Source organism: Octodon degus, unplaced genomic scaffold, assembly GCF_000260255.1.
Source record: "Octodon degus isolate 3935 unplaced genomic scaffold, OctDeg1.0 scaffold00018, whole genome shotgun sequence".
In the NCBI taxonomy this organism is placed as follows: Eukaryota; Metazoa; Chordata; class Mammalia; order Rodentia; family Octodontidae; genus Octodon; species Octodon degus.
This window is the reverse complement of record NW_004524594.1, coordinates 2,903,552-2,929,031: the sequence shown is the minus strand read 5'-3', so window position 1 is coordinate 2,929,031 and position 25,480 is coordinate 2,903,552. Positions and strand designations below refer to the sequence as shown.

Below are 25,480 nucleotides of genomic sequence, written 5' to 3'. Positions count from 1 at the left end.
CGCCCGGGCCCGCGGCTGCCGCAGCGTCCCCGGGAAGGTGAGTCAGCCCGGTAGCCACCGTGGCCATTGAACATGGCTTCGAGAGCGCTCGGCACTTGGCCAAGCGCGCGCGGGGCGCGCGGGCAGCAGCGGGGGGCTGGGGGCTGCGGGAGCGGGGTGCAGACGGGCGGGCGGCCGTGGGGGTCCCGGGGGGCGCAGGCGCGGGCGCGGGCGCAAGGCGGCCCAGAGGTGGGTTAACCCTCGGCAGGTAGCTGCCGCCGCCTCCGCGGGACTCGGAGCCCTCCGCCTCCTTCCTCCCCGCTAGCTCGCGCGCGCGCTCGCCTTGTTACAATGTAGCCTTTTTCTCTCCGCGCTCGTCCCGCCCGCTGACGGACGGGACCGCCGGCCAATGAGAACGGCCGCGCACGCCGCGCATGCGGAGTGCGCACGCGGTGACTCGGGAGGGCGGGGCTCTGGGGCGCTAGCCTTGGCCGCTGGCCTACTTCTTGGGGGGTACTGTCTCCTCAGCGATCTGGGGCCACGTAGCGGGGTATCGGAGAGGGGGATGTCCCGCAAGCTGGTCCTTCGTTGCCTGCTAAACGTGGCCGAGCTGCAGAGCGCTTTTTCATTTATAAGTCTCCGTTGCCACCGGTGTGGACTCCTCAGAAAAGCTCTTAGTGTAGCCTCCTGCCCCCACTCGCTGTCCCCAAGGTACTCTCAGATGCAGAAACTGCAGAAACTTGGTGGCCAATGACCTTCCACTGTCAAGGCCGGCATGCCCTCCGCAAATCGCAGTAAAGAGACTAGATGTCGTGTGGGCGGTGCGGGTGAAAAGTTGCTGGTATCTTGAGCCAGTTTGGGGTGGAGGTGGGGGTCCAGACCTCCTCCAGGATGGGCTGGAACTTTGGGGACAGAAATGTTAAACGTGTCTTTTTTTTTTTTTTTTTTTTTTTTTTGGTCAGAACCAGGGATTTAAACGTGTCTTTTCTCTTAGCCGTTGGCTTCTTGTGGAGAAGAGCTGTGGTGTATAATTTACAGTGGCTCAAGGGAAACACGCCCAGCTCTTTGTGCGTGGGGACAGAAGGCTGTAAAGCAAAATTGCCTTGGATGCCTGGAAACCCTATAAACTTTGGGGGTTTTGTCTGTGCTGGAGCAAAAGAATTTTCCATGGAGGGAGCTAAGTGCCTGTGGGACCCAGGCTGGCTTTGCCCACGGGTCTCCTCCAGAAAGAGGAGAGGAGACTGTCCTTGGAGGTGTTGGGGCTATGCGCACCTTGTGTCAGAAGGGCAGGGGGTGGGTGCCTTTCTGGGGGAGTGGGCGGGGACTCGAAGGTGGGCACGCAGATGTCTCTTAGGCACTCTTCTGCACACCGGCCCTTCTGGGCACACAGCCCAGAGCCCTTGCTTTATTTAGTTTAATGGAAAGGGCTTCTGCCTTGGGACTTCCTCTTCTTCATAACAACTGTATAACGTTAGACTTTGCAGGGCAACTTTTGACCTCTCTAAATCTAGTTCTTCTTCAACACGTTGACCCATCCTGTCCCTACCTGACAGGGACCCTAAGGAGCTGCTGGTGGCAGGGTCTTTCCTTTCCCCTGTGATGTCCTCAAAGACCAGATGCCTTGTGTGTGATGCTGGCCCAAGTTACTGCGCCTCTGGGTTTGCCATACGTGGTAGATACGTTCTCCATGGTGTCCAGAGTAGATAATACTGTCCTTGGTGAGGAAGATTCTGGAATTATATGTCATTCCCTGTCTGGGTTGGCAGCAAGTGTGAAGACAGGGCATCAGGAGTCATACATGTGTCTACAGCTGCCCACTGGGTCATCTCACAGACAGGGCAAACTCACAGGGTCTCATGCTGTCTCTAGTCCCACTCGTAGGCCTTCCAGGTGTGGAAGGGGCTAATGGTCCTTCGAAGCCCTGGCATCTGTGTCTCCCTCACACCTCCCTGGCATCTGAGTCTATTCACCACCTGCAGTCTCCCCACCATGCCAGACTCAGCATCGTCCTCAGGGAGTGGTCCAAGGAGGGCCACATCAGGCTTTCGTGCTGCTGCTTGAACCAGGCAGAGAGCTTCCTGGTACATTTGGAATGAAGACACCAACTGTTATTGTGACCTAGAAGTCTGGGTGGCAAGGCTCCACCCTTTGCTCGGCTTCATCTGCCCTTGGGGTGTCTCCACCAGTGTGTGCCCTGCCCACACCTGGCCCGGTTGCCACCTGTACGTGAATGAAGGCTAGCAAAGGGCAAGGGAGCAGGGCACAGTGTCTGGTGGTCCTTGATGCTCCTTTCTAAAAAGCCAGTTCTTCTGCATATACTGCAGGGTTGCATCGAGGGTGCCTCGGGTTAGGGTGGGGCTGGGTGACTGGCTAGTGAGTTGTAAATTATAGTGATAGGGCTGTTCTTTTTCTCTGCAGTCCAGTGGCTGCTTCTGCGCTCTGGGTCCTTGCATCATACCATGGGCCAAGTCCCTTGATGGCCCAGGATGGTCCCGTAGCATTCATGAGAATCAGACCCTTGCTGTTTGAAACATTCGGGGCTGTTTGTTACTGCAGCAGAACCTGCCCTGTCCTGACTGCTGTGGGGACCAGGTCTGGGCATGGAGAGGACCACACTTGGGAGGCAGCCAGCAGGGCGTCTTCCATGTACACGTGTGAGCCTATGGATTTAGGGATGGAGCAAAGTGGTAAGCACCTGCTGTGCATGCCTGAGGCCCTGGCTTCCATCCTGCTGGACTTGCCACCAGCAGGAGAAAGAAATCCTTCTGCTGCCCACTGGTCCTGCCCTGGTCCACCTCCTGAGGTACTTTCCTCATGCTGTGCCCTCTGCCCCATCCTAGTAGGACTGCTCTCCTTTCCTTGTTCTGCTCCTTATGCCCTGTTGAGCGAAGCACCCCGTGATCACACAGAACAGCCTCCCTGATGTCTGTGGATACTCGTCTCCATAGCATTTGCTGTTTTCTGGTGTAGTGAGATGACTGCAGTGTGGCTCTGCCACCAGACTGAGCCCAGAGCACACTGGCTCTGGGCCACCTGGTGGGATGGCACTTCCCTGAGCTGTGGCAGGAGGGAGGTATGAGACAAAGCAGGTGACTCATAGAGTACGGATAGCAAACTCCCTGTCCTGAGCACTGGCCTTCCTCTGGGAGGCCACAAGTTAGGGGCACATAAGTAGGAATTCCAGGAGAGCCAGAGAGTGAGACTGAACCGACCCTAGAGGCCTGGGGGGATCCCTGCTGTGTCTGATTCACTGAAGGGGCTGCAGGGGAGGAGGTCCGGGTGCTGATTGTGATGGCAGCTAGTGTTGCGGAGGGGTTACCTTCCCAGATGTAGAAGTCAGCCTGTCTCATGCTGTGTCGATCACTTTCTGTGGCTACAGTGAACTACTCAAGGCTGGGTTCTTCATAAACAAAAGAGGTTTATCTCACTCACCGTGGGGTTGGACAGTCCGAACAGCATGGCACCAACTCTGGTGAGGATCTTCTCCTCCTGGCAGGTGGCACCATGGCAGGAGCACACTAGGAAACAGGCAGCAGGCAGGGAGCGTGGCAGGAAGAGGTGACGTGCAAGATGGGAAGCCAGAGCGTGTGGAGGCGGGGATCGCACGTCTGTAGCAACCTTCTCAAGAGGCCCAGCCAGGCTCTGGGGAGAACTACACCAGCACTTTCCCAGGCAGTGCCCCTCCGTAACCTGGCCACTTCCTCAGGCCCTGCCCTTTCCTGTCCAGCCATCTCTGCAGGATCGTGCTGGGTCCAGGTTTCCCGCATGAACCCGTTAGGGGACACTCACACCATAGCCAGGCTCCCAACCTGGAACACAGCTGCGCAAGGCACAAAGGGGAAGCTGAGGTTCCAAGAGGTGAGGAAAGGAATCCAGGGCTCGTGGCCTGATGGGGACTGGGAGCTTTGGGGCGTGTGGCCAGTTCCATTGGGGTGTCAGCTTGGAGTGAGGGCAGAGGACCCAGAGCCACCAGGGGCCCCCTTTGGGACTGTCATGTGGCACCGTAATGTGGTGGTCTACACCGCCCTCACGCTAGGGTCTGGGCATGCGGATTCCCAGGGCCTGGGGGCCAGGCTGGCCCGAAGCCAGCAGTACATCTCCACTGACTGGCTGGGAGCCTGAGCATCCTTGGAGGCCCCAGGGCTCCGAGTTCTCAGTGTGGGACTGGGGAGGGGTTCTCCACAGTGGGCCCAGGAGTCTTGCTGGAAAAACAAGCTGTGCAGAAAGAAAGGGGAGGGGGGGAAAGAAAGAAAGAAAGAAAGAAAGGAAAAGAAAATGTGCAGTTATTTTTAAAAAGCCTATTTCCTATTGCAGATTGGTATCTGGGTTGAAAGGCGGTGTTGACACAGTGCAGTCACACTTAGGGTGGTGTGTGCAGCGAGGGCTTGGTGAGGGGAGGCCCAGGGCAGTTTCACTCTGTCCTGGTCCCTCTCCAGCCCAAGGTACATTGTTGGATCTTCCCTGGGGCACCCTGGATGCTCAGAAACAGAAGCCAGGAGAAAGCTGCTGCTCCCCAGAGCAGAGCCTGAGCCTGTCTTCTCTGATCTCTCGCTCCCCTCCTTCGGCCTAGAAATGGCACAAACTGTCATCCTTGTCCCTACCTTGACTGCCACAACTACCTCCTCACTGGCCTCCCTTCCTGCCATGGCCTTGCAGTATCTGGAACGTGGATCTGGACCCTCCTCCTTACAAAGTCCTCTCTGGTGTGAGGGCCCCTCAGCTGGAGGCTGCAGTACTTGGCACAACAGTCAGGGAAAGGGGTTCTGAGAAGCCAGGGAACAGGTGGTGGGGTCAGCACCGTGCCCTGCCGGGGACCTGGGCTTCAGGTTCCGTCCTGCTTCTGCTGCTCTTCAATGCCTGTTCCCTGTCTGCAGAGCCTGGTGATGACAGTGGTGGCCCAGGGCTGCACAAGCAGCTCCCAGAAAGATGCACTGAGCCCCAGGCACTGGCATGGGGCCAGCTCAGTGGGCAGGGGGAAGGGGCTTGTCCTCTGTCTCTGGCTGGGGGACCATAGTGCCTGAGAATAAGACAGGGCACATATTACAGAGGCTTCTGCACTTAGTGGTGACCTGGCCACACCCTCAGCCCCATGTCTCTTCCCTGGCTTGTGTTCCAGGCCAGCCGTTCAACCTGTTAGGGCCTCAGTTTCCTTTCTGTAAATGGAGATGAGACATCAGCCTGCCCCACAGCCAGTGCAGCATTTCCTTCTGTGTTTTGGGGAGACCACATGGAGCAGTGTCCTCTGGGGAACAGAACAGCACTGGAAGGAACAGGTAGAGAGACAGCAGGGCCCTCAGCCATGAGTTTGCTTTGCACTTATGGAAGAGGACATTTGAAGCCCAGAGAGGTCACGTGACTGGCCAGTGTCACACAGCCCTATGCCAGTCTTTCCATTTTCCCTGAGGAATCCACCTTGATGGAGGCAGGCTTAGGGGACCTCTGCTTGTCTTGTGTAACAATTCTCAGCACCTCTCTTGGGTGCTTTACAAACAGGGTTGAATTGGTGAGGTCCTGGTGGACTGCTCTCATTTCAGGGTTGTCCTTCCCCCAGGGGCCTCAGGGACAAATGAGAAGCCTCAGGGAAATGGTACCTGGGGAAGGAACACGGTCTGCAGGGTGGCTGCCCAGAACTAGGGTCCCCTGCAGTGAGGCCTTGGTGGCAGGGCTCACACTGTGTCATCAGCCCCTGAGCAGGAGGCCAGCCACTACTGTCCCATTGTACAGCAAGAAAATTGAGAGTGAGAGACAGGAAGTGACTCTGTGGGCCACACACTTGTAGGCAGTGACTAAGCTAAAATTCTAACCCAAGTCCAGTGTCTTTATCCTTTCTCTGGGCCTCTCCCAGGGGACACTGCAGACAATGGGGCCCTCCTGAAGGCAGCCTAACTCGTCTCTGACCCAAAGCAGAGCAGCTTTTGCTGCTGCTGCTGCTGCTGCTGCTGTGTGTGTGTGTGTGTGTGTGTGTGTGTATGTGTATGATGCACGCACGTGCACAAGTAGGAGGTGAGCAAGGCCCCTCGCCAGACCAGCCAGGTCCTGGTGGAAGGCAGCCCAGTGAGACGGGCCCGGTTGTGGAGAGGAAGAGGCTCTGAGTCCCAGGGTGCCAGGGAAGGAGCCGGTGGGAAGGAGCAACCCCTTAGCCCCTCAGGCTGCAGGAGGGGAGGGCTGGGAGGGAAACAAGCAAACCTAGCAGGCAGCCCAAGGAGAAGTCTGGTCTGGGGGTGGAGTGCTCGAGGAGCAGAAAGAGGGGTCAAGGCAGAGCTTCTAGCCAAGAGATGCAGATGCTCCAGGGCCTCGGCAGCAGAGCCTGAGGGGGGCATCCAGAGTGCAGGAGCCTGGCCTTCTGGGCCGCGTGGCACCGTATTCTTACCCTGGTTGCCGTGGTGCAGGTGAGGCCCAGAGCAGCGAAGCCTGTGGAGGGCAGAGCAGGTGGCCCCATCGCCGTGTCTGTGGCCACTGTTGTCAGCAGCCTGTGCCACAGGGAGCGTGGCCTGGGCCACTTTTGGGCTCCAAGGTCTGCCGGGGGTGCAGGATGCTCCAGAACAGGACCAGATGCAGGGCAGCTGAGGGCAGTCATTCTTTCTGCCTCCACTTGCCCACCTGGGAGGTGGGGCGCCCAGCAAAGGGCTGCCCTTGCCCCAGGATTGCCAGGTCCTTTCTGCCCAATGCGTGGTGAGCATGTGTTTGGCTCTGGGCTTCCAGACGCGCACGTATGTAGCTCTCTGGATCCCGCACGGTTCTCTGGGAAGGCCAGGAGCATGGTGTCCCCACCGTGTCCCTGGCAGCACAGCAAGCTATGGCTGCGCAGCCCCCCACCGACCTCTGAGCTGCACAGGCGGCAGAATGAACCTGAGCAACTCGTCTTGCAACTTGACGTTGCCCTGTCATTTTTTATTGTGTTTTACAAAAGCACCAGTTGGCAACAGATTGGGAGACTCAGAAAAAGGAGTCTCTTTGCCACAAATAGTTTGAGCAGCGCTGGCTCGGCTCCCGCTCCCAACCAACTGAAGGCAGGAAGTGCTCCCCACCATATGGGGGGAGAAGGGAGCAAGGCACACATTTGCCTCGGGTCAGTAGGGAGAAGGGGTGGGCAGGCGTCCTGTCCTGGAGGAGCTGGACCTGGAGGGGAGGCAGAAGTTTGCCAGGTGGAGGGGGGGAGGGGCACCAAGGCCCTGGGAACAGGATGTGCGAAGAAGGCAGGCCGGCTTAGGGGGCCCGGGGGTTCATGGGGGCAGTGCTCTAGGTGTCCTGGGAAGAGCATCAGAACCGGAACTGGCCTGGAGAGGCAGCTGAGGGCTGGGCCCGGAGGACCGTGGTGCCTGAGGAGGAAGTGGGCCTTGGTGCATGAGGAGGCTCTGGGGAGCTCTTGATCATTTCTAAGTGAGGGAGAGGACAGTTACATGTTTTAGAAATTCTGTCCTGGTGGGAGGAGACTTGAGACAGGAGATAAAAGTTCCAGTGATGAGAGGACCCAAGGAACCATCCAGGTGTGTGTGTGTGTGTGTGTGTGTGTGTGTGTCTTTTAGGGTTCTAGTGTCAGGAAGTCTGTTTCTTGGGGTACAGCAGGATAGGTTGTTGGGGAGCAGGCAGGCCTCTTCCTGTCTCGGGAGTTGGTTCCGGTGGCTGCGCAGCCTCCACAGGCTGTTCTGGTCCTGGGTTGACGCCTGGGGCATTGGCAGGCTGTGTGGAAGCCACTGGTCCCCACCGCCTCAGCCTTCAGAGCTGCAGGGTGGGGACCATCTGTCAGCCAGTGGTGTCCAGGTGCAGCCCAGGCACGGTGCCCAGCCTGGCACAGGGAGTGTAGGAGGTCAGGGCTTGGACAGGCGCGGGGCCTGTCCCCTTTGGTGTGGGCTGAAGGGGACCCATGGTTGGGAATCGCTCCTGTCCTGTGCCCCCTGCTGGGCCGGGCTTAGGTCTGCATTTGTGGCCATGGGGTAGCACATTTGCCTGCTGTGGGGTACAATACAGTGTCAGGAAGGAATGGTAGGGCCCCTTTGCCAGCCCCACTGGCACCCTCCTCCTCTGGGACCCGGTAGCATGTCTGGGCCTCCTCCCGCTCACAGCTGCCAGTCTGATGGGCCGCGGTGGTTGAAGATCTGGCTACCTGGCTGCATCTTCCCCCGGGTACTACAAGGTGGGACTGGGCTGGCCTCCTTCCCACCTGCACGCAGGCTTTAGGGTCAGCCGGAGAGGGAGTCACTCAGTGCTGCGGTTTTGGGTTGGGAGTGCTGGGACTGAACCCAGGGTCTCCGGCACGCGAGGCAAGTGCTGTACTGCTGAGCTATGCCCTAGCCCCTTTTATGTTAATTTTTTTCACATCTGGAGACAGGATCTTACTAAGTTGTGCTGGCTGGGCGTATGTGTCATCCTGCCTCAGCACCTGCCTGAGTAGCTGAGATGGCGACAGGCTCACACCACGGTGCTCCGGGTGCCTTGGTCATACTCAGAGGCCAGCGCCTGAGTCCTCCCACCCCTTGCCATGCCAGGTCTTTCACTGGACTCTGTGCCCCTCAGAGCCCCATTGCCCTGGCCTCCTCGGTAGGGGTGCTGCTCAGCCTGCTCCAGGCTGTGTCTCGCTGTCCCTGTGCCCCCAACGGGCACAGTTCCTGATGAGTGCAGGTGGAACCTTCTTGATTCTTGGTAGGCCTTATCCTCAAAGGGCTCCCTGAACCTGCTTGGCATGGCTGGTGCTTCTCCCATGGCCCACACAGAATCCACTGAGGTGGTCCCCAGGGTTCAAGGGCACAGCCTGCTGTGGCCCGTCACAGCTTCTCCTGGACATGAGCCTTGGACTTTCTTTGCACAGCCCCTTCCTAGTTCCATGACCTGCTCCTGCCCTGCTCCTTCTTTGGCTTAGCTCCCGGGACCCCTGCCCATTTCAGGTAGGACCCAGACTCCTCTGGGGCACCGGCCAGGGGCTCCTTCCCCCTCCCTGAGCACCCTGGCCCCGGGCCCAGGCTGGGGGCCAAGAAAGTCTGCACAGCCCTCTGGACTCACTTCTGTTGTCCGAGGCTCTTGTCCCTGCCTGCGAATTCCTTGGCCTGCTGCCTGGGGCCAGCAATGGCTCCTTCCTGGCTGCCCCTGCGCCCAGGCTTGTGGTGAGGCTGCCTGCTTTGGAAGCTTCCTTGCTGCTGGCAACCAAAGCTTACATGGGCCGTGTTGTGGGAGCCAGCGTGGCAGGCTAAGGGGCTGAGTGGACGCCATCGCATTTCACCTGTGCAGCCAGCTTGCGGGGAGGAGGGTGGCTGCCATTAGCCCATTTGGAAGATGAGTGAGTCGGGGCACCCAGGGTTCCGAACTTTGCTAAGGCATATGGGAAGTCAGGGGCAGCGCTAGGACTCAGACCCACCTGCAACTCCTGGCTTCTTCCTGGAGGTGATAGCTTTGTTGATCTTTGCTCTTAACTTGGGGCTGGCGGGGCCCACAGTCTGGCCTTCCTGAGGGTTCATCATGGCACCAGGCCACCATCAGGTGTCATCTGGGCTCAGTGTCACCATCAGGCAGTAGGCTGGGGAGCCCTTTGTGTCCATATCCACCTTCTGTCCATGTCCACCTTCCATCCTGCCTCCTCCCTGAATGCCAGCTTCCCCCAGTCACGATGCAGCCCTGGTCCCCGAGGGACCCTTGAGACCATGCTATGGCAGAGAGGCTGGGAGTTGTTCCCAGAAGCTGGCCAAGGGGAGGTGGCTGTCGGTGCCATTCTGTGCACCTCTGCTGTCCAAGATGTTCCTTCCCAAGTCACATGGAGGATCACAAGCCCTAGCCTGTCCCTTCTTCAAGTCTGATGCAGTGGTTGCCTTCCTTAAAGTGACAGGACACTGGTAGAGGGGCCCTCGCTCCTGTTCCCCTAGCCAGGCTCCCGAGGGCCACCTGGCCTCCTTGCCCCTGTGGCCTTTCACTTTTCTCTGTTGTTCCTGCCCTAGGGTAGACTCTTGCACACCTCCAGGGATGTGCAGCTCACTGCTTCCCAAGGGAGCTCTTCACATCTTTGCAAAATTTTACTTTACTAAAGTTTTAACTATGTAAAAATATACAAAATCATAATAGATAGTTAAGCTCTTCCTATGGGTCACTATGGCATTCTATTTGTGGTCTATCTTTCTAGATCTTACTCCATTACCAGCACATATAACTTACAGGAGTATGTGCCACTGTGTGTGTGTGTGTGTGTGTGTGTGTGTGTGTGTGTAAAGAAGTGATTTCGTGTAGTGCAGATTATTCTCCAGATTGCTTCTCTCACCTGACAGTCTCTCTGGGAAATCTAGCCACCTTTTCCATGGAAAGCTACCATCAGTTCTTTTCCTCCTGATTTTACTGTGGCACAGTAGTTTTTGGAGAGCATCATTTATTTAGCTATTCCCTTATTGCGGGGCATTTGGGTTCATTCTGATTTTATTCTAGTGCCTCCTTGGGCAGATTTAGAATTCTTACTGCTGGGTTATGGGAGCCTGTTGCATATTTAAAAATTTATTGTGCAATATTTAAAATTTGTTGGTTGAGAGTTTGCACAGAACCAAACACCTCCCAGGGGTGCCCTACTGTTCCTGGCTTTTCTCCTTAAAGCTGGAGAGAAAAACCTGCTCCCTTGACCCCTGGCAACTCGTGAGGCCCTGGAACCTTCTCTCCTGGAACCTTCTCCATATCCTGGGTTTTCTGCGCTTGCCGCAAGGCATGGTTCTGCATGAGCCCGCCCTGGAGCAGCTCTGACCCTCCCAACTGTGTGACCCTGGGAAGCCAGGTAACCTCTCTGGGGCTTGGTTTCACCTTCTCTGAAAGACTGTGACCAAGTACCTGAGGAAGACAAAGTCCAAGTGAGGAAAGGCTTATTGTGGCTCATGGGTTCTGAGACTTCGGCCCTTGGTCCACTGGCTCCACGGCAGAAGCATCTGGGTGGAAGAGCATAGGGAAGGCAAGCTGCTCCGCCCACAGTGGCCGGGAAGCAGAGCGAGCGTGAGAGCCTGCGAGCCAGGCCAGGGACAAGATCTGTTCTCCAGAGTCACACCCCAGGGCCCTTCTGCTCCATGCAGCTGTGGACTCAGTAGTGATTAGTCCACAGGAGCCAGCCAGCTCTGAATATCACCACCTTGGGGTCAAACTTCCACACAGAAGCCTTTGGGGGGACACTCTGTATTTAAGCCACAGCACCACGGTTCCATGTCACAGAGCCACATGTGGAGGCACGAGCGCTGCGCCGGGCACGTGAGACATGCTCAGAAATGCCACGTTCCTGGTGTCTTCTCTGCATTAGCCGGACTCCACTCCCCACTGGGCACAGGCCTGCATGGCTGGCTCGGCTCCAGCCTTTGTGACAGCCTCGTCCCACTGTCCCATGGTGTCAGGAGGAGGCTGCCGCCTGGGAATGCAGTGGGCGATCGGATTTCCCTTGCTGGCCCTGAAGCTCCTGGACGTAGGCCTAAGAGAGGGAAAGAGGTCACTCTGACCATGTGCTGAGCCAAAGTGGCCAGGAGCCTGGCTGTGTAACCCCACACTACGGGCAGGTTTCCCGGCTCTGAATGGGGCCCATTGTGGCTGTAGATTTGATCTTCCTTGGCCTGCAGGGTGGGCAGGGGAAGAAAGCAGCTTGAGGACAGCCTCTCCCCGGGGAGCTGGGCCGCACTGGCTGTCCTGGGTGGGAGTTGGCCGCTCAGCCTGTGGACCACATCAGTGGTCATGACCGTGCTGGAAGGCATAGGACCCTTTGCTCTTCCCTCCTCACCTCTTCAGGTTCTTAGCAGCCTCTGTGTCCCTCTGGCTCCTCGCAGCCCCCTGTGACACAGGTTGGCTGGCCAAGGTCATTCACTGATGCAGCGCAGATGGGGCTGCAGGAGGCACAAGACTTTCTGGAGTTGCACAGCTAGCCACAGGCAGGCCACCTGGCTCCCTGTCTACTTCTTTCTCCCAAGGCTGCTTCCTGGCTCATCTTGGCAGAGGACGCCCGACTGGGCAGTGCTGCCTGGGCTTTGCTGTGTGTGGCCGGTGAGCTTGGGATTACTTCCCGAGAGGTGAGAATCAGGGTGGCTGGCCTGGGCGCAGCCCTTCCCAGTGCCAGCCCCCAGCCCTTCTGGTCGCCCAGGTGGCTGGTGGTGCAGCAACTGCTTTAGCAGAGGCTCCTGTGCCCTTCTGGGGAGAAGACGCTCTGAGCCTGGCCTGTGATGTGAGAAAAAGCTCGGGGGCTGGCTGTGGCCCCTGGACTCCACTGCCGTGCAGGAGGGTGGCTGCGCCTTCTGCCCCTCAGTGTGGACATGTGGCAAACACATTGTAAATTTGTGGGATGAATTATCACATGACGGCTGGGTGTAGTGGCACACACCTGTAAGCCCAGCACTCGGGAGGCTGAGGCAGGAGGATCGCTGCGAGTTTGAGGCCAGCCTCGGCTACAATGTGAGTTCAAGGCCAGCCTGAACTGCCTAGTGAGACCCTGTCTCCAAAAGATGGGAAAAAAGATTATCGCAGGAGACAAGTCGCTGAGTGGGAAGCTTGGGCAAGCGGTTCTGTGCACCAGTTTTGATGGGAGTTCCCGTGTGGCAGCGTTGGGGAGTCTGCTCAGGGCTTGGGCTCTGGCAGCTGGGCCACCCTGTGGATGGTAGCATGGAGCTGTTCAGAACTGCATGCTGGGAGGGGGAGGGTCCTTCCAGCTGTTCTCGTGGCCCTCAGCTGCTGCCTGCATGGAGACACACTCTCTGCATGTGGCTGTGGGTGCCACCGGGGGACTGGCCTTGGGCTTCCTCTCCTTCCTGTGTGCACACACGAGCTCCGGGGTGAGTCCTACGCACATGTGCACACACACGTCTTCTTGACAGTCTTGCGACTTTAAGAAGTAGGGCTAAGGAAGGTGGGTGACCCCTCGCAGGATTCCTGGCCACCTCACCTCCTGCCTTGGAGTCAGCCCCTCAAGTTATCTGCGTGTCCCCTGTGGGTTCCCGAAGGTGGGACAGGAGCCCAGGGCCAAACCAGGCTGGGGTGCACCTGCAGGCCTCAGCAGTGTCAGCTGCCCTTGCACCCATGGGCCTTTCCTGGCCTCACGGATCGGATCATTTCTAGGTCCCCAACAGCAGTGTCCCTGAGCAGTCTCAGCATCAGCCTGAGCTCTACCATGGGTTTGCTGTGTGGCCTTTGGTGAGCCCCTTCCCCTCTCTGAGCCTTGGTGCCACCCTGTAATGGGAGAACACGAGGCTCAGTGACACCTGCTCTGTTCCTGCCTTTACTGGGTGTGATTTATGCCTGAGGACCCCATAGGCAATTTCCTAGCACCTCCTAAAGACACAGGAGTATTGGGGCCCCTCCCCCTTGCCTGTGGGGACAGCTGAACCTGCAGCTGAGCCATGTTCTTCTCACGATTCATGCTGGGGCTGTGAGTAAAACAGCATGGGGTGTGTGGGGGACAGCAGGGCTCCCTCTGGCCCTTCCTGAGACCCTGAGGTCCAGCAGAAGTGGCCAGCCTGTGGGAAGGCCCAGATTGCTAATGTCAGAAATTGGGATTGAGTTCTGGCACCCACTGTGGGCCTCAGCTTCCTCACCTGTGGAGGGGGCAGCAGGGTGAAACAGGGTGAACGTTCAGCAAGGCCCCACCTGTGGCATACACCCAGTGTGCCTTGTTTGCTGGCCAAGCTGAGAGGGGCTGGGGAGGGCTCCAGGGCCTGGCCCACTGCCCTGGGAGCTGGGTTCAGAAATAGAAGAACCCAGATCCAGAGGCTCCAGATGGCCAGGCTGCCCGCTGCCAGGCCTGGGAGGCCACTGGAGCTGGCAGTGCAGGGCATCCCTTCCGCCTCCCTCCCCCACCCTCCTGGGGCTGCTGGCCACATACATTCCGCAGCAGCCTGCGGGCTAATTTTACCTCCTTGGTTTTCATGAATCATTTCCCATCCGGGGGTGAGAGCGAGTGGCTTTGCCAGCTGGAGACAGGGCACCAGCCGCAGTGCAAGACCATGAGGAACCCTGCCCGTTTGCCCTCCACGGCCCTCCAGGGCGGGGCACCTTCCAGTCCTGTCCCTGTGCCTTTGGGCTGTCGTACTCTGGCACAAATGAGCTGCAGTAAAGCCTGGCACTGCAATGTGGCCACATGGAGTGGGGTCGGGACACTAAAGTTTTCCCACAATGCTCCTCAGGGGTGGTTCTGATCTCTGGGCTGAGGTAGCTTGGCCGAGATGCCCTGTGCCTTGCTGGGTTTGTGCGAAGGTTGATTCTCCATAGTCACAGACTGCCAGCAATGTGCAGGGAGTAAACTGAGGCTGAGAGCGAGGAAGAGGGGTTTATCTCCGCTTGTGCATCAGTGGGGAGCGGGTTAGTAGTTGTTTACTGACAGCTGGCGACAACCCAGTGTGATTTATATTTTCTCCATTTTTTGGAGGGTAACTGAAGGTACAGGAGAGGAGATGTCCCCAGACTCCCGTGGTGGAGTCTCACTGCCGAGTCTCAGCTGCCAGACCACGCTGTCCCCATGTGGTACTGAGGAGCCCACAGTGTGCACTTCAGCTCTTTATCCACCTGGCTGTCCACCCATCACCTGGTCCACAGGCTACAAGGCCGGGGTGTTCCCAGTCCAGCCTCACGGTTCCCTGAAGCTGGTTTGCAGGGGACTGCATCTATGTAGCACTGTGGTCTCTGCCACTTGGAGTGCTAGCTTGGGTACCCAGGCTCGGAGCACTCAGAAATGCCAGGCTCACGGTGACCTGGAGAGCTAGTGCCTTGCCTGTTGGCCACCATCCTGTGCCAGCATACTGTCACCTGATGCACCATGGGGCTGCTGTTGGTTGGTAGCCCTTCCTGTTTTCTAGAAAAGCCGAACACCCACAGTTGCATGTGAATTCTTTTTTTTCAGAACCGGGGACTGAACTCAGGCCCTTGTTCTTGCCAGGGAAGCGCTTATTCTACTGAGACATCTCCCTGGCCCTAAAGAGTTTTCCTAGTCCTTTTTTTTTTGCGGTACCAGGAATTGAACTCAGGACCCTGTGCTTGCCAGGCAAGCGCTTATTCTACTGAGCTATTTCCCTGGCCCGAATTCTGTGTCTTCAAAGCTAGCAAAAATAGAAATGGGAGAAAAGAACAGCTGCCAGTCTTCCACCTGTGCCACCTTCGCCTATCTTTTCTCTGGGGCTGTGCCTGGTCCAGGCAGGTTCTTGCTGTCATTGTGCCTTCAGTCTTTTTTTTTTTTTTTTTTTTTTTTTGCGGAACTGGGGATTGAACTCAGGCCCTTACACTTGCCAGGGAAGCACTTATTCCACTGAACCATCTCCCAGGCCCCATCATTGTGCCTTAGGTGACATCCCTATACTCCCTGTCACAGAAGACCCCTCACACTCCTATTGCAGGTTGTCAAAGTACAACTGTGCTTGTTGTTTTATTGACAGGATAGAATAAAGACTGGCCCAGATTCAAGTCAAGCAGCATTAGGCAGAAATGGAACTTATGGGGGCTCAGCACAAGGCCCAGGGGACCCTAACAGCTTCAGGCACAGTTGGATCCAGGGGCTCACATGGTCACTGAGACTGAGTCTGTCCATCCTCTCAGACTCTCCTCAGTTCCAGGCAGGCTGTTGTGTGCAGTGGCACAGGGGCTGGCTGTAACCATTTCCAGGAGCCTCGCTTGTATCATCTCTTTCAGCAGCCCTGGCAGTGAATGTGCTAGGTTCTCTTTCCAGTCTGTTCTAAAGCCCCTAACTGCGGCTCATCGATTGGCTCAGCACCCTTCTCTGCACCAATCGCTGTGGCCAGCCTGCAGATGTGAACTCTGATTTGTTGATCTTCTGTTACCTTCTCTCCCTGGATGAACTATTTGCATTTTGTGTTTCCATCACCTCATCTGGCACCAGTGACACAGGGGGCATGTGTCAAGAGGGGTGAATGTGTGTCTTCCACATCGTGGAGAGGACAGGGCACAGACCCTGGCACCCACACAGCCGAGGCCCTCTGCTTCCTTCCCAGAAGACCAGGATGCAGGTCTCCTGTCCTCTGAGGGCCACCTTGCTGGCTGTGAATCACAGCCCTGCAGAGCCACCCCTGTGCTGATCTTGTCAGCTCAGCCCCAGAACTCCTGGCCATTCTTAGAAGCTTGACACGTGGTCATTGTCATCCTGGTGACCACATCATGACACCATGCACAGGTGTTTTGCAAGTGGGTGAGAAAGGATAGGTTAGCCCAGGGTGGTGCACACCTGTAATACCAGCTGCTCTGGAGGCCGAGGCAGGAGGATCAAAAGTTCAGGTCAGCCCTGCAGTTAACTGGTGTCAGCATGAAATAAAGCCCAGAGGGTGGGGGTGTAGCTCAGTGATAGAGAACCTGCTTAACATGCAAGAGCCCTGGGTTCTATTCCCAGCACCTCATAGGAAGGAAGGAAGGAAGGAAGGAAGGAAGGAAGGAAGGAAGGAGGAAGGAAAGAAGGAAAGAAGGAATTCCCTTTGAGTCTCTTCAAGATCATGGTCCTCATGTAGGAAGCTTTCCACAAATACATGGGAAGGTGCTTAATCAATGCTTGGTAAATGAGATGAATCTCTGTGTCCCTGTGTCCCCGTGTCCCCATGTCTGTGTCTGTCTTTCTCACACACAAACACAGACACACACACTCATGTAAGAACCCAGGCTCATGACGGTGATGGTGCTGAAAGTAGCCACGATCCAAAGAAAAGCTGTGGCATTCATTGTCTGCAACATACTAAGTGATAGCCAGCGTGGTCGCATCAGCTGGCTCGCCCCCAGGTCCCAGGGGACAACTTGCTGGGCCCCAAAGGGGATCCTGCACAGTAGGCTGCACTGCATTGGAAGCACTGAGGGGTGAGGGCTGAGCACCTTTTGTCCCAAGCAGTTGTGAACCAGCACCTCAGAAACGGGAGCTGTGGTCACCGTCAGGACTAGTGCAGAAATGGCCTGGGGTCAGAGGATGAGGAGGCCTTCATCTGACCTGCTCAGGAGGATGTGTGGGGACAAGACTTGGGGCGATGGCTTCTTTCCTCAAATGCCACCCCTCAGCATAGTGGGGTGCTTGCCTGATGGTGAGTCCCCTGTTACTTGTGACCTTTGTGTGCTGCCTCCCATATAGGCAGTTGGAACCAGGTGTGTGGTTCACACCTGCAATTGCAGCATTCTAGAAGGTTGAGGCAGGAGGACTGCAAATTCAAGCCCAATCTGGACAATTTAGTTATTTATCAAGATTGTCTCAAAATTGTCTCACTAGAGTGGGGGATGGTGGCGCATGCCTATAATCTCAGCACTTGGGAGGCTTAGCCAGGAGGATCATTGCGAGTTGGAGACTAGGCTGGGCTACAAAGTGAGCTCCCTGAACTGAACTAGGCATTTTGCTTTCTGACTCTAATTTTGTTCTTGCCACCCCTCCGACAGCTGTTGTTTGCACACCTTCTTTGCAGCTGGATGTTCTGGTTGCAGGGCGACAGTGGGGAAGAAAACAGACTGGTCTCCTGGAGTTGGCATTCTTGCTGGGGAGGCGGGCAGCACATGGCGCACACAGGTGCTACTACGTCTGGTGGTGGTGTGGGCTCTGGAGAAATGTGCAACACACCAGGGGTCTGTGCCTTTGGTAGGGCAGAGGACCAGGGACTGCAGCTGATGACTGATGTCACAGAAGCCCCGACCCCGTGGGCTTGAGGAGCAAAGCCCTGCAACAGGAGGCCGGAGGCAGGGCCAAGCTCAGGACCTCTGCTTAGAGCCCGGGCCTGTCCTCCAAAGCCTCCGTTGTGGTCACGCTTTCTTCACAGCTGGCTCTTCCAAGCCCCAGCTGAAAATGTGGTGTTCCGCATTTAGCTCAGTTCTAACGCTGACCCTCTGATGCAAGCCTGGGTCCCATGGGATAAGGGCTGGTGTCCCTTGAGACTGCACCACTTCAGAGTCTGCTTAAAGTCCCTAGTATCTACTTGTCACTCACTGGCACCTAGGGTTCCCACACCCCTCCTTGGGCTTGATATTCGCAGGATAGCGTCAGAGCTCAGGACAATGCTTCACTCACAGTGACTGTTTTGTGTAAAGGACACACACATCTAAGGAAAAGCCAGGGAGAGGAGATGTGTGGGGCAGCGCGTGGGGCATGGGGCATGGGTACCTGGCTTCCAGGCCCTCTTTGAGTATACTGTCACCCTGTTCCTGTCCCCAAGGTCAGTGGAGCCTTCTGCAGCCTTTCCGGGACCGGATCTTGCTGATGACCAGCTCCATCCTGGAGCTGTCCAAGTCCCCACCCTGTCACCCTATGAGCACAGACTCAAGTGTGTTCCATCTGGTATGAGGGAAACCCCAAGGGCTTAGGTGCTGGCAACCAGGGCCAAAGAGCAAACATATTTGTCACTGTAGCCAGTCTCTCTGCTCTGCTGGACCAATGTCACCTGAGGGACAACCCCAGGCTGAGGTCTCTGCAGGACTTGCTGTCATTGGCAACAGTGGCTGTGTGCTTTTTGTCTTAAGCCACAGAGTCAAGACCCTCACCTGCCTTTGACTGGGTCACAATAGGTCAGGTGTGCAGATCTGGCAGGCAGTGTCCTGTGTAGCCAGGCTCCCGATGCAGTCACCAGGGAGGACACTGGATGGCCATGAATGGCCTAGGTAACCTTGTGCCTCCTTTGGAACTGGGTGGAGGCTCAGCTCCTCCCAAACCTCAGAGGTCCTGCAAAGGAGGTGTGACACCTGCACAGGCCCCTGTTGGAGCAGCAGAACAGGGATGGGATGCCAGAGAAGCCACGGGCATGACCACCACGGTGAGAAGCATATATGATACACAGGCTACGACTCACAAACCTTTGTGCGACTTCTTCCAACCACTTTCTAGCCAAGTCTTGTGGGATGACAAGCCCACCAATTCCATCCAAAAGTCCTGCAGGAGGGAACCACGTTGGCAGACCACGTCCCCCCTGGCCCAGGCCAGCTGCATGGCTCACGCGTTGTGGAAAGTGCTCTGCGGATGAAGAGCTGACACCCTAGTTCCTCAGCCGCAAAATCAGGGGCTGGATAGAATGGCCCTTGCCTATAAAACCCCTGCATGGGGTTTTCTTGTAGTTATTTAACATGGAAACACATAGAAAATTCACATATTTGAAGAGCATGGCCCAGTATATTTTCACAAACTTCTCACACCCAAGGAACCAGCACCCAGCTTGAGACATAGGATATGACTGGTGTGTGACCTGTGGATTTCTTCTCTACCCCCTTTCCAGTTACCCCAAGTTATCCAGTTTCCAGTTATGTGGACTTGCCCTCTGATCCCATAGTGGTGCCTGGTTGTTTTTCCCTTTAAGATTTTATAAAAACGGAATCATACAATATATCCCCTTTGGAGTCTCTTTTCTTTTCCCAGCACAGGACTCAGCCACATTACAGCATGCGTTTGCCATCCCTTTGTCTTAATTTCTGCATCAGATTCTAGCACCAAGGTAGTTTTTTAAGCATAAAGCGATGTGGTGAGAATTGTAGTCCCCCACGACCAGCAGGATAAGTGAATGAACGGGCACAGGTTCTTTGCTTTTGTGTAGGATGATAGCAACCGACCAGTGCATGGATCCCAACTGTTACATAACCTGTACGTCACACGAAGGAAATCAGTCAACTATTGCTGTAGGATTGCAGGCTTTTCAGTAGGCAAGATTTTTCAAGACGGAATCATAAGGTAGAATAAACAAATGAGCCCTTCAAATACAGGGGCCCTTTGGATCCATGGATTGACTGACTTTTCAGGTATCCGGCACGGGCCACTTACTGCCTGGCATTCAGCCTCTGACTTGGGTTCCTCCTCCTATCAGTGGGTTGGGTCTCAGCACTGAACATCAAAGAGGCGAAGGTGAAAGGTTCCTTGCTTTTCTCTAACAATTTCTAAACTAAATGTGTATAGAGTTCCTTTAAGGAGTGTGTGTGTGTGTGTGTGTGTGTGTGTGTGTGTGTGTGTGTATACCTGAGTGTAGTCCTGGGCATCTAATCTAGACGTGCTCTATCTCAGAGCTACATCCCATGCCCTAAAGAATTTTTAATTTTTTATGTATTTTAGTACAGGGTCTCCAGGGTCTTACTACACAGATCGGACTCATGGTGATCCTCTTGTTTTCAGCCTCCCAAGTGCTGGGATTACAGCTGTGTGCCGTCATGCCCAGTCTCTGTCACTGTCTCAGCACACCCCGGGGGCAGGGCCAGCATGGCACGCCGGGAATCGAACCCTGGTCCCTGCCCCCTTCCTAAGCAAGCACTTTAGTCTGCTGAGCTATCTGGCCAGCCCACCCCAAAGAATTTTTAACTGACACTTTTCTCATAAGCAAGAAGAAACTCATACCTCCCAGTTAACCACCATGGCACCCCAAAGTAGATCCTCCTGGACCTGTGCACACACACTCACATCGTTTTGTATCTTATCTTTTCATATCTTTCATTTTTAAAACATTAGATTTTAATTTCTTTTTAAGAGCAGCTTGAAACTCAGAGCAAAACACAGTGGAAGGTACGGAGCTCCCATGTGCTGTCTGTCTACACCTACACTTTAAAGTGGGGCAGGTGCTGTTACATTTGATGACCGTAGTGACATCCTGCCATTAACCAAAAGCCATGGCTTACATGAGGATTTGCTCTGTGGTGATCTTTTGTGGGTTCAGACACGTGCATGATGGGTGACGTCCCACTGTAGCATCTTACGGTGTGAAATACTCTCCCAGAGCCCTGTGCTCTGCCTGTTTGGCCCTTCTTCTCCCTGCGGCTCTCTTTATTGTCCCTGTGGCCTAGCTGGTTCCACAGTCCTTCAAAGCTGCAAGAGTACAGGATGCAGCCTTTTCAAATTGACTTCCTTCACTTAATAACTTTCATTTTTACTTCGCAGCCTGTTGGGCATGTGTTTCTGTGTCCATAGTTCTGGGTCTGTAGCATTGTTAATTGCTGTGTAGTGTTTCACTGTATGCTGTATATTAATGTCTCTCCTCTTTCACAGGTTTAAATCATTTCTTTTTTTTTTGCTAGCAGACATCATGTTGCAGAGGACAGCTTTGTGGGTAAATCTTTGCTGAGAATTTAATTACATCCTTAGGAGAAATTCCCGGATGTGAGATTGCTCTCTACAAAGGGTTCAACTTGCGATATTAGTTGCCAAATTACTCTGGAGGCACTACTAAATTACACTCCACTGTGGAGGCCCTGAAGTGCTCATTTCCTCACACTCTTGCCAACACTGAATATCATCAAGATTTAAAATTTTTGCCAATTTAATACTGGAGATTGTTTTTTGGTACTAGAGATTAAACTCAGGGCCTCTGCACTGAGCTACATCCACAGCCCTTTACATCTTTTTTTCTTATTTTGAGACAAGCTCCTACTAAGTAGCTAAGTTGCCTGGGCTGCCCTCAAACTTGGGACCCTTCTGCCTCAGCCTCCCAGATCACTGGGATTACAGGCATGTGCTGCCATGCCTGGTTCAGTGTTTTATTTTTTTTTGCATATGTTTGTATGCAAAAATAAGATTTCACAGTTTTCTATAAAGCACACTGATCATTTATCTCTTCTTTTGCAGTGGCTTGTTTAAGTTTTCTTCCCCACTTTTTTAAAGTGCTGGTTGATAAAAAGTATTTATCTACTGTGAACAGTAACCACTTGTGAATTATCCCCCACCATTTCTGTTTTCTTTTGGTAGCAGGAATTGAACTTGGGACCTCACACTAGCCAGGCAGGTGCTGTGCCACGGAGCCCTATCCCCAGCCCCGCCCCCCCCCATTTCTGGTACTGGTGACCCAACCAAGGCATGCGGGGCAAGCTCTGCACCATGGAGCTACAGCCATGGCCTGGCCCTGCTGTGGTTTGTATTTTGTGTTTTTTGTTTTCCTTGTCCAGACCCATCCTTTAATTTCAACAAAATGTTTTACTAACCACACCCAATCTCAATTAAACTTTTACCTAATAATAAAGTGGAGGACAGTAATGAGCAAGCTGCTTTTCATAGGCCAGTTACGATGCTGGATGAAGCAGCCTGTGGGGCAGGTTCCGACCTCAGCCCCACGTAAGAAATGGGGAGTGAAGTGAATGAATTTTCTCCAGGTCACTCAGCTGGGACTGTCTGCTGGTATCAGTTGATTAACAGAATATACAGTGACATATGGCTCTTGTGAATTCAATAGTGTTTTTTAAATAAATATGTCTTCTGCAACTCACAAAAGTATCTCCCAGCATCTGCAAATCTGTCTTCCATATGAGTTGAAGACACCTAATTTATTCCTCCCATGGGCAGCGCTTGGTGGGTGTATAAATTCAACTACTGCCTTTAATAATTCCAAGCCTTCCCCATTCTGTCCCCCATGGTGTAGTGTTAAGAACTAAGAGGTAGGGATTTTATTTTTCCAGAAGGGTAAATGAGGACTTTTCTCAGAATCCCCTAGAATGTCTGTGGCACAACAAGGACAAGGTCAGGGCTCAAGGTGCCCAGCTCTGGTCCTTGTCTCTTGTTACTGGAGGACACAGCAGAGGGTGCTGTGGTGGCTACCAGACCAGACTGCCAGATTCTTGTGGTGCCAACTCTAGGCAAACCCAGTGGGCATGTGATCCTGGTCCCCTGGCCACACTGGCTGCTGGGCATTCCAGGATGCTGGCACCAAGCCTGGGGTGAAAGTAGAGCTGCAGGCTCCTGGTTGCTCTCGGCCCCCTCCTCCTGAGTTTGCAGTGAGCTTAATCTCTGCATGTGCAGACTCAGAGGAGCCAGCAGGAGGGAGGCTTGCCAGAGGCCTGGACCCTCCACTGGGCGGTGGACCCGCACCCCGAGCCCCTTCCTATGCAGGTAGCGCCTGCGAAGTTCGGGGCCTGCTTCACTGCACCCTCTCTCGCCCCAAACAGAAGTTCATCTGACCCTCACACATCCCACCTCCCACCTCTATTCAGGTTCTATGGACAATCTCTTTCCATTGCAGGGCAGCAGTGTCCAGGGTCCAGTCCAGAGCTGTAACACATGTGAGTCATGCAAGTGAGGATTGGTCCTGTATCACTCCAGGCAGCTGGACTCTTCCCAGAGTGGAGAGAACTCGCTTGTGCTTACAGTACATAAATAGAAGTCCAATAACGAGAAGGCGGAAACTCACTGCGTGTCCCTTCTTGCAGTGGCAGCCAGGAGGCTCAGAACTGAATGGGAAACTCAGTGCTTGACCATCTCAAAAGACAGAATTAGCATAATCAGTGCAACTCTTTTTCTAGGCCTCTGACACTCTGGTTGTTTCTTAACTGTCCTGTTCAGTATTGGTGGAACATCCTAATCCAAAATCCAAAATACTTTGAAATCTGCAACTTTTGAAGCACTGACCTGACATTTGAACAATTTCAAATTTGGGGGGCATTTTGGATTTTCAGATTTGGGATGCTCAGCCAGTAAAGTCTAAGCAGACATCCCCAGCCCAAGAAACCTCCAACTCCAAATGCTCTGGGTCCCACCTGATTATTTTGGATAAGGGATGCTTAGCATCCATCCGCGATGACCGGATGATGCAATGGTGGGCCGGTGGGCGGGTGAGTGAGGAGTCCCAAGAGCAAGGGGCCCCAGGCAGCTGTACTTTGAGATGCCAACAAATGGTTTTCTCAGTCCCTCTGCTGAACTTCGCTCTCCATCCCTGCCTCACCAGCCTTGCCTGGCAGGGTCATTGAGGCAGTGAGGATTGAAAAGCATAACCTGCCTACCTGTGTTTCCTTCCGGGATCTCTCATAGAGCTGAGATCCTTCCTGGACCCAGCAGGAGGAGGGGACAGTACCTTACGCTGTGAGGCATCTGATGGCGAAGTCATTTGGCAAACATCGATTGAGTGAGACATATGCTTGGTGCTGAGCGGGCAGACCAGAGTAAGACAAGCCAAGAGCTCAGGGTACAAAGCGGATGGAGGCCACGCTTCCCCCATCAGCCTGGCCAGTGCAGTGGCTCCGGAGAGAGGACTTCCTGGAAGATCAAGGCCCAGCAGCTGGCTTGCCTTTCCCTGGTCTTGCCCTGGTGACAGGCACTGTCTCAGGTACAAGGAGTCGGTGGTGAGCTAGACAGCCTGCCCTCAGGGAGCTTATGAACTATTAAGGAGCCTATTAACCGAGCCCTTGTACCAGCAGAAAACTTACACATGTGACATGTGTCATGATGCGTGACACAGGGTTAGGAAAGGGCATTGATAATGCGAGGGCAGTGAGCACACAGCAGGTTCCCAGGTGCTGGCAGGACAGAGCAGCACATCTGAGTTGGGCTGTGAGGGGCACAGTGCCCAGGCAGGGATGCCCCACACAAAGGTTCCTAGGCAATGAGCTCTAAGGAAGTGCCAGAGCTTGCAAGTGGTTGACTTAAAAACAAATCTCATCCAATAGAGACTTTAAAGCCACCCTCAGTGATATCATTTGTCTCCACCATCCTAGCAGCTTTCCTCAATGTGCAGGAACTGTCCCCCAATGCCTATGTCACATAGCTGCCACTGGGACAGACTCTACTGTCAGGCCCATTGTCCGTAGGCAGAAGTGGGAGTGCAGAGAGGTCAGCTAACCTGCGGTGTCCGGCAGCCTGCGCTGCCATAGAGATGACCTGGTGGCATGGACAGCATCCATTTATTTCTCATGGTTTTGGAGCCTGGGAAGGCAAGCTCCTGGTGACAGCTCCGTGCCTCATGGATGGCCACTTTCTAGTGTCCTTCCACCATGGAGACAGAAGTGCACGGTGACTCTTAAGACCTCAGGCTTTGACACCTCCTTACAGCCCTATCTCCAAACACAGTCACAATGGGGCTTAGGGTTTCAACGTATGAATGGAAGAGGGAGGGGTGACATTCAGGCCACAGTCCCTGCCCTAGGGTGTCACAACCCCTGGGATTGGAACTTGGGCCTCACCTTTCCAGAGCGCAGGCCCCTAGCCACTAGATGTTACCACCTCAGGATATCTGTGTGTGACCCTTGCCCACCCAAGTGACGTCTGCTCCTCAGTTAAGGGAAGGGATTATGGCCATCCTTACGGCCCTCGGGGTCTCGCCCTCACCTGGAAGCTGGACTGAGGGCAGCAGCGTGAATCCACATCAGGGCGATGCCAGAGGCATCAAGACCTATGATGGGACACTTGGATTTTAGGATGCTCCTGTTTGCAGTAAACTGAGGCTGAGCCCCAGCTTCCAGCGCAGCCTCCGTCAGGTAGAGTGTGCGTGATCTTGGGCAATCGCTAGACATTTTCCAGCTCATTGAGACATCTCCCCCTCAACCTAGTAGGCACTGGGGACCGTCCCATGGCCTCGCGGTGGACAAACCCCGGACAGCGCTACACGAGTTCAGGAGGGCGCGCGCGCGCAATCCATGGGCGCGCAGGTGAGGGCCGCCAAACCTCGCCCGGGCCTGGCGCCCTCGGCCCGAGTGGGCGCGGACCCGTGGGAGGCCCTGGCATTCCTCCCGCCCCGCCTGCGTCGCTGCCCCCGCTCCCTTCGCGCCCCTCCCGGCCGCCAGCCAACTGCGTGCCCCCGGGGCCGGCAAGAAGCCACATGCCCCGCAAGGAATGCCGGGCGGGCGGGGGCGGACGCAGCGGGCGGGCCGAGCGCCCCGCCGGGAAGGTGGGTGC

The 25,480-nt window shown here is 55.1% G+C and overlaps 1 protein-coding gene across 3 annotated transcripts in view; it reads left to right on the top strand.

Moving 5' to 3' along the window:
• The first annotated feature begins 6 nt into the window (after window positions 1-6).
• The window catches only part of Prdm11 (PR/SET domain 11), a 74,413-nt gene continuing 48,939 nt past the window's right edge, over window positions 7-25,480 (top strand). The window contains exon 1 of one of the 3 annotated variants that reach the window (XM_023710516.1): window positions 7-37. The gene's annotated coding sequence lies outside the window, so the exon portion shown is untranslated. Of the gene's footprint in view, window positions 38-21,719; window positions 21,734-25,458; window positions 25,473-25,480 lie in introns of those variants that run through there. The other 2 variants (XM_023710518.1, XM_023710517.1) reach the window with 2 other exon arrangements.